At 43.1% G+C, this 7911-nt stretch overlaps 1 pseudogene; it reads right to left on the reverse strand.

The window, feature by feature from the left end:
- Positions 1 to 3205: 3205 nt before the first annotated feature.
- On the reverse strand, positions 3206 to 4263 carry LOC147435853 (uncharacterized; annotated as a pseudogene).
- Between the last annotated feature and the right edge of the window lie 3648 nt (positions 4264 to 7911).

Below are 7911 nucleotides of genomic sequence, written 5' to 3' on the forward strand. Positions count from 1 at the left end.
CCTCCTTGAAACTCAAACTTTTGGATCCCTAAGTCATATAGGTATAAGATCTCTTTGATGAAGTATCAAAAAGACTTTCCTCTAAGATTGGATCTATGGTTGGTTGATTGAAACTTCCTTCTATTATAATATGACTTAAATGATCTCTAACAACACAATTTCTATTCTAATATAATGTGTCTGATCGCAAATACATCAAGAAAAATACGCTTGCAAAATCTTGCCTTGTTCCCTTTTATGGTGCATCCAATCTTCTAATCAATAGCAAATTGAGTTTCAAATTTTGGTTTCCACAACCTATACACAAATCACTTGGTGGGTATAAGTTTACAGCCGCTTTGTTAGTCAAAATCTGTTCGAATCATAATTTTATCACACTTTTCACACAAAATCCTAGTTTGCTTGAAATATGCACAAAACAAATCCAAATTGAATTTTTTAGAAACCACTATGTTTATAGGGAATACGCCAACTCTGGTATCAATCTAGGCTGAATCTGTCACACGATGTCATGGATAGCAATCCATGTACCTAGTGTCAGATTGCACTGAAACTTGGCACACAGATCCCTCTCAACCTCTTGATCCTTCATATGTGGTTTTTATGTGATTTGGATTCCTTTAAATCTCCCAAAAGTCAATTCCTAGATTTGTTTGGCGGTTTTTGGCCTTGAGTGAACTTTGCCTTGTTTTGACCCATTTCTTGAAGTTTTTTGATACCCTTGCTTTTGGTTAAGTTGTTTGTATTAGTATCTGCTTTTGGTTAAGTTGATTGCGATCCATCTTCTATCAAAGATAAACCCCAAATTAGACTTGGTGATTACTTGTAGTCTATGACCTCGATCTCTTTACTTATTTTTGGATTTGAAAAACATTTCCTTGATCAAAAGCAAATTTTTGTGTCTTCCTTGCGGTTTTTGACTAGCAACTGGTCTTTTGGAGATTTGGTCAACTTTTTGTTGTTTTTTGCTATCGCGCCCTTTATAAAAGTTACCCCAAATGTTGGAAAGGGGGAAATGGGAAAACCGCCAACACAAAATCTGAATGCCTCTCTATAGCCCAGTGGTTCCACAACACCCCTATCCCCTAATAATCACACACTCAGACACCCACTTTGCAAACCAACTGTTGTCCGAGCCCGAACCCGACCACCCCAACTGTTGTCCGAACCCAACCACCCCACCTACACACTCGATCACAAACCACATCATGATGGCTACTGCTTCTAACCCCTCATAGCAACATATAATCATATATGGGTGATCAAAGATATGCTAGCATGTACAAATGCTTTCATGATCATTGGCATACATGAGTTTGCTTACAAGTTTACACCCTTATGACACACACTGCATCCACATAGAGAGAACCCCTAGCTACACCCAACATCCCTCCGAAGGACACATAATCCCCGATAACATTAGGTAAGAGAGCGGGAGAGAAAATACGATATATATTGATCACTCAAATAACGAGCATATGAAGACTCAAGCTGTTTCGATTAACAAAACATGTACAATGATGGATCCCTCTGAGAACACTCCCTCCTTGGTGAAGCACCCAATGAGTTTACAGGGCTAAAGGAGTGGGATAACATAGCCGGTTCCTCTCCTCCTTCTTATACAAGTGGCAGCCACACCCTTCGCCGTCTTGGCGACTTTGTACCCAACAGCTTGCAGCCCGCCTTCTTGTAGGTATCGTTCTCCTCCCATATCCAAGCGGCCCACCACTTGCTTCCCAAGTCCACGTGCTATCCCTTATTGCACTTGGACAGGATCTCTTGGCCGCTCCTTTTCTCTGTAGCTCTTGATACCCCTCATCCAGCCAAGGCCAGTGACCTTGTGGCCTCCTCTGTCCTGCTCAACCCCTTCTCCTTCTGGTTTTGACAACCCATCTCCTTTTGCAACTTTCCCTTCTCCTTGTTCCTTAACTCACGGCATCACATCCTTGACAGGCTCCCGACCCTTCACATTAGTGTCCCGAGCTGCTCCTCAGCGTTCCCAACCTCTCCTGGCCTCACTCACTTGCAGGCTTAAGCCACTAGCTACCTCCAATCCCCGTCAGCTTTCTGCCTCCCCCTCTTTGGCCACTAGCGACATTGCTAGTGGTCACCTCCTCTACAACTGGCGATCACCCTTCAGATTTCCATGCAACCTTTAATATGATCATACCCTAGATGGCATCATACCCCACAGAACTGGCCGACCTACCTACCATGCAATTGCAACACTCTAACACCTTCATGCAAGTGTTCGTTTTTTTTTCCTGTTAACTCCAAGCTTACTGTGAAAAAATAAATAAAAATTAAAATCCTTAGCTCCACTTCACACGTTCACCATGACTCTCTCTTGAACCAAGAGAATGGTCATGCTTATGGTTGGCCTCCTGCTTTGAGTCTACGTACATGCCATAGCGCTATCAAAACAAAGCTCCAAGTCTTCATGGCCATAAATAAACAAAGACCGCTCCACAAGAATGGTCCTCGAGTGACGAGATCTTCGCCTAGAGAGGTGATGACCAATACGACCGTTGACCAGCCTTTGTCACCATAACTTTCAATTGTCCAATATGTGCCTTCTTTAAGCTCTCCAACCAATTGAATTAAAAAAGCATCTTTGACCTACGAAATTCCACATATTGCATACATATCCCAATTGGACTTTTTGAACACTTCATCAAGTATAACTTTGATCACCCAACCGTCTGCTTCCAACTCTCCATGCACGAGCGTCTGACATGTCCATGGGCGGACCAAGTCTGGTTACACCATCATTTCCCACCCCCTCGTTGAGCATTCATGCTCAACCACAGTATTATTTAGGTAAAAGAAGATTGTATATGATAGAATGATGTAAAATAGGTACATAAACTGCATAAGAAAAAGATGATATAGTGGCTATATAGATAGGATAGAGATAGAGAGAAAATTGTCTGCTACTGCATCACCCTCCAGGGTCAAATGGAAAGCCATAGGCTCCCCTACACATGATGTAAACTCCACCTGGATCGAAAATAAAATAGTGGCCGTGGCCATGCACCTCTTTAGCATGCATATTTGAGCCTTTACATTCACCTTTAGAGCCAAAAACAAGTCAGTTCTGTAGGTCTCCATAGTGTAGGTCTTTGCCACCCTGTATCCATAAGTCCTCATGTATATTACAAGCATATTTATCACCCTCTGCATCCCCTACATTGCATCCAATACTCTATACATCTGCTATAGAGGACCCCATAGCATATTCCACTTCAAAAAAGCCTTGCATCCAATACAAAAATACATGTTTTCCTTGCAAGCCTGCAACCAAGATGTCTATAACTGGATCCAAGACCAACGCTTTATACCCAAGAGGATGACCTCCTAGAGCTTCAACCTGTTCTTCAAATACCTCATCATCTGTAAGGTTAGCGGCACCTTCCTTGTTGCATAGAGCCTTGCTCTCATAGGCTATACCTCTATCAGTTTCCATAGAGTCATCTGTCGGAGCTATCTCTCCATGGTCACACACCAACTCCAAGACTTCAAAGTGCACCTTGACATGCCCATCAAGGCAAGGTTGCCCCACCCCCTGCATAGACAAATTAATTTGACATACCTCTGCTTCTGCTTCCAACTTCTGCAAGTCATCCTCAAAAACCTGGTCTTCAGCCAATTTAGATTTACAATCAAACCATATTTCTTCTTCTAGTAAGAACTCACCACCACGAGACACAAGAGAAGGCTGCTCGACTGGCAGGTTCACACAAAGCATCTCCACACTTGCACTATGCTTCTCTTCGACCTTCAGCTGACTGATAGGCAACTTGTAAACATCTTTCATCACTTCATCCACATGAAAAACATCATAATTTTCATACCTAGAAGACATGGATTATGTCTCCCATGTAGCATCTATGTCCAAACTAATGTTGGAGCTCTGAGAACTTTCAGACCCCTCTTTTGAACTTGCTGATTCTTGCAACACTGCTACCTTCCTCGTTGCTCTTTCTGGAACCAACACTTCTTCTTCAAGGCATTTTATCACCTCATCCTCTTGAGCAAGGAAACTGGGTGGCACTCTGAATATGTCCCTCTTCACCTTTTGAGCCCTTACTAGCACTTGTTGTACCTCTTCTAGCATGGCATCAGCTTCACATGCTTTGATCAAATGCATATCAATAAAAGAAGGAGCTTTTACTCTAGATGTTCACCCATCTATTTGAGCTTAGGTCCACTGGCTATCGTAATTGTAGATTGCAACAATCCTACCTCCATCTTCTTCTTCATCTTTCGACTCTTTGCTCTACCGACTTTGACAACTTCATCAAAGGTCCTTGGATCTTCATGATCCACTCTCTCACGAACATAGGGATGCAAGCAAGATAGAAACCTTTCCAGCTTAAAATATCCCACATTGGTTGCCAGGGTAGCAGCCACAAAGTCCCCCCAACAAGCTTCAAATATATCAACAAAGGCATTGAAATTTGCATTTGCTCCTGTTGCAAACCTTTGATCTTTGCATTTGCTTCCGAAGTCGACACCACTTTTTGATACCTTTGTAGAAATTGCTCCCAAAATCCGATCCAATTCTGCTTGTGTGCATCTTCTAAACCATCGAACCAAGCTTTTGCTTTACCTCGCAGCACCAAAGGTAGAGTTTGGAACTTTGCTTCATCACCTGGCATCCGTAGTACTGTCAGCATAAATAACTCAAAATCATCAATCCAATCATCTGCATCTTCATCTCCTTTGAACAGCAGACCAAATTCTTGCTTCATCTTGACTCACGAACACTTTGTTAGGAAGCAATCAATGGATCCTCAGTGGGGGCACCACAAGATGGAAAGGGGGAAATGGTAAAACCACCAGCACACAATCTGAATGCCTCTCTATAGCCCAGCGGTTCCAGAGCACCCCTATCCCCTAATAATCACACACTCAGACATCCACTCTGCAAACCAATTGTTTTTCGAGCCCGAACCTAACCAACCCCAACTATACACACTCGATCACAAACCACATCATGATGGCTACTGCTTCTAACCCCTCAGAGCAACATATAACCGCATATAGGTGATCAAAGATATGCGAACATGTACAGATGCTTTCATGATCATTGGCATACATGAGTTTGCTTACAAGTTTGCACCCCTTGTTGAGCACGTGTGTGCGTGTACGGAGTGTGTGCAAGAGAGGGGAAGAAGAGAAATGGGGAAGGGGGAGATACACAGGCAGCCACTGTCTTGGGTTAGTGGAGAAGAAAGAGAGAGTCAACACTTCCTCTTTCTCTCCCTATATTGAATAGGGGAAATCAAGTGTACAAGGGTGGTTTCCCACGGCCACCTGGCCTACACCCCAACAACCTCCCACTTGAAGGTCATGGTGGCCAATAGTGGCATTAGTATAGTTAGTCTATACAAAATTGATGAAGCATTGCAGAGGCTTCATCCTACACCCATAAGTTCTATACAATGTGTAAATCGCTCCGAGGCTAGGCTCTTTGTCAGAGCATCTGCAGGGTTGTCGTCAGTGTGAACCTTGACAAGCTCGATACGCTTGCCAACCAATGCATCTCGTATGACATGGTATCTGACCTCTATGTGTTTAGACTTTGAGTGAAACAATGGATTCTTTGCCAAAGCAATGGCACTCTGACTATCACAATGTAGTACCGGAACCTCGTAAATGTCCAAATCTCCCACTAGACGAGCCAACCATATGGCTTCCTTGCTAGCGTCAGACGCAGCAACATATTCTGCCTCAGTGGTAGATGAAGACGTGCAATCTTTGAGACACGATCTCCAAGAGATAGCTGCTCCAGCAAACATGAACACATAGCCAAATGTGGATCTTCTACGATCCACGCAACCTGCATAATCCGCATCCGTGTAACCTACAATAGATGCATCACTATTTCCGAAGCGTAAACACTTGCTAGCTGTACCTTTCAAATATCTGAGGATTTTCTTCACTGCTTCCCAATGCTTCTTGTCAGGGTTTTCCATGTACCTACTAACCACTTCCACTGCATGTGCAATGTCTGGTCTTGTGGCTACCATAGCGTACATCAAACTGCCAACTGCTGAAGAATATGGTACTTTCGCCATTTCCTCTTTCTCAGCCACTGTCTTGGGAGATTCTTCCTTGCTAAGTCTAGAGTATGCTTGCATTGGGGTACTCAATGACTTCCCCCCGTGCATACTAAAACGTTGCAAGACTTTGTGAATGTACTTTTCTTGAGATAATTCAAGAATTCCACGTTGCCTGTCTCTCTTGATGTGCATACCAAGAAAGTGATTGGCATCTCCCAAATCTTTCATGGAAAACTGAGTGCTTAGCATCTGTTTCAACTGATTGATTTCATCAATTGATTTGCCTGCGATAAGCATACCATCTACATACAAGATCAAGATGATGAAAGAACCAGCATTCAATCTTTTTGTGTATAAGCAATGATCCTCTTGACTTCTTATGTAACCCTGAGACTGCATGAATTTGTCAAATTTTTTATACCATTGCCTTGAACCTTGCTTGAGGCCATAGAGTGCCTTTTTAAGTCTACAAACCAATTCTGTCCTCGTTGGTTTTTGGGTTTCACATACGAATCCCTCTGGTTGTTTCATGTAGACATCTTCATCTAGATCCCCGTGAAGAAATGTTGTATTCACATCCATTTGGACAAGTTCCATGTCCTGGATAGCAACCAAGCCAAGCACGGTGCGAAGTGTAGTCATCTTGACTACTGGAGAGAAAATCTCATCAAAATCCACACCTTTTTTTTGCTTGAAACCCTTGGCAACTAGACAAGCCTTGTATCTAGGCTCGGGATCTTCCGCTGTATACTTCTTCTTGTATACCCACTTGCAAGCTAAAGCATTTTTGCTTTTTTTTAATTCAACCAAATCCCATGTCTCATTAGCCACAATCGAATTGTATTCTAATTGCATAGCCTGCTCCCACTTAACGCTATCCTCCATTTGTATAGCTTCTTTGTAGCAGGTTGGCTCTCCACTGTTAGTGACCAAAATGTGGTGTATACCCGGCTCAAACCGCTCGGGCGTACGTGATACTCTCTCATAGCGTCTCAGTGCCTGACTGCTGGACTCGGCTGTCTTCGGAGCAATAGTAGTATCTTGCACTTGAGGAGTGGGTGCAACACTACTGAACTGAGTTGGTTCGAAGGCTACATCCTCAAAACGAACACGTCTGTACTCTACATCTTTGATGGGCTTCTTGTGCATTTTTGATTCATTGAAAATCACGTGTGAGCTACGAATGACTTTGTTTGATTCTGGGTGCCAGAGACGATATCCCATCTCTCTGTGTGCACCATAGCCAATAAACATGCATTTGGTGATCTGGGATCTAACTTCCGACGAAGTTCTTTGGGCACATGTGCATATGCTTCACATCCAAATACACGTAAATGCTCATAGCTTGGCCTTTTGCCAGTCCATAATTCCTCTGGAATTTTGAAATTCAAAGGAGAACTAGGTGACCTGTTGATGATGTGCACTGCTGTCAGAACAGCTTCCCCCCAAAAGTCGGGAGTAAGCTTCGCCATAGACATCATAGAGACAACTCGCTCTTGAATTGTTCGATTCATTCTTTCAGCTATCCCATTTTGTGCAGGTGTGTATGGAGCAGTAAACTGCCGCCGAATGCCTCTTCTATTGCAAAAATCTTTGGACTTTGTGGAGACGTATTCTCCACCATTGTTCGTTCGAAAAGCTTTGAGCTTTGTTCCTGATTGGTTCTCAACCATGGCAAGGAATTTTTGGAATGTCGAAAATACTTCTTCCTTATGCTTAAGGAGATACACCCACACCTTTCTAGTAGAATCATCTATGAATGTGAGAAAGTAGTTCGCCCCCCCTAGAGTTTTATGTGGCATTGGACCACACAAATCACTGTGCACCAAGTCTAGAGGTTTGC

Source organism: Adiantum capillus-veneris, chromosome 18, assembly GCF_014529385.1.
Source record: "Adiantum capillus-veneris isolate H3 chromosome 18, ASM1452938v2, whole genome shotgun sequence".
Classification (NCBI taxonomy): domain Eukaryota; kingdom Viridiplantae; phylum Streptophyta; class Polypodiopsida; order Polypodiales; family Pteridaceae; genus Adiantum; species Adiantum capillus-veneris.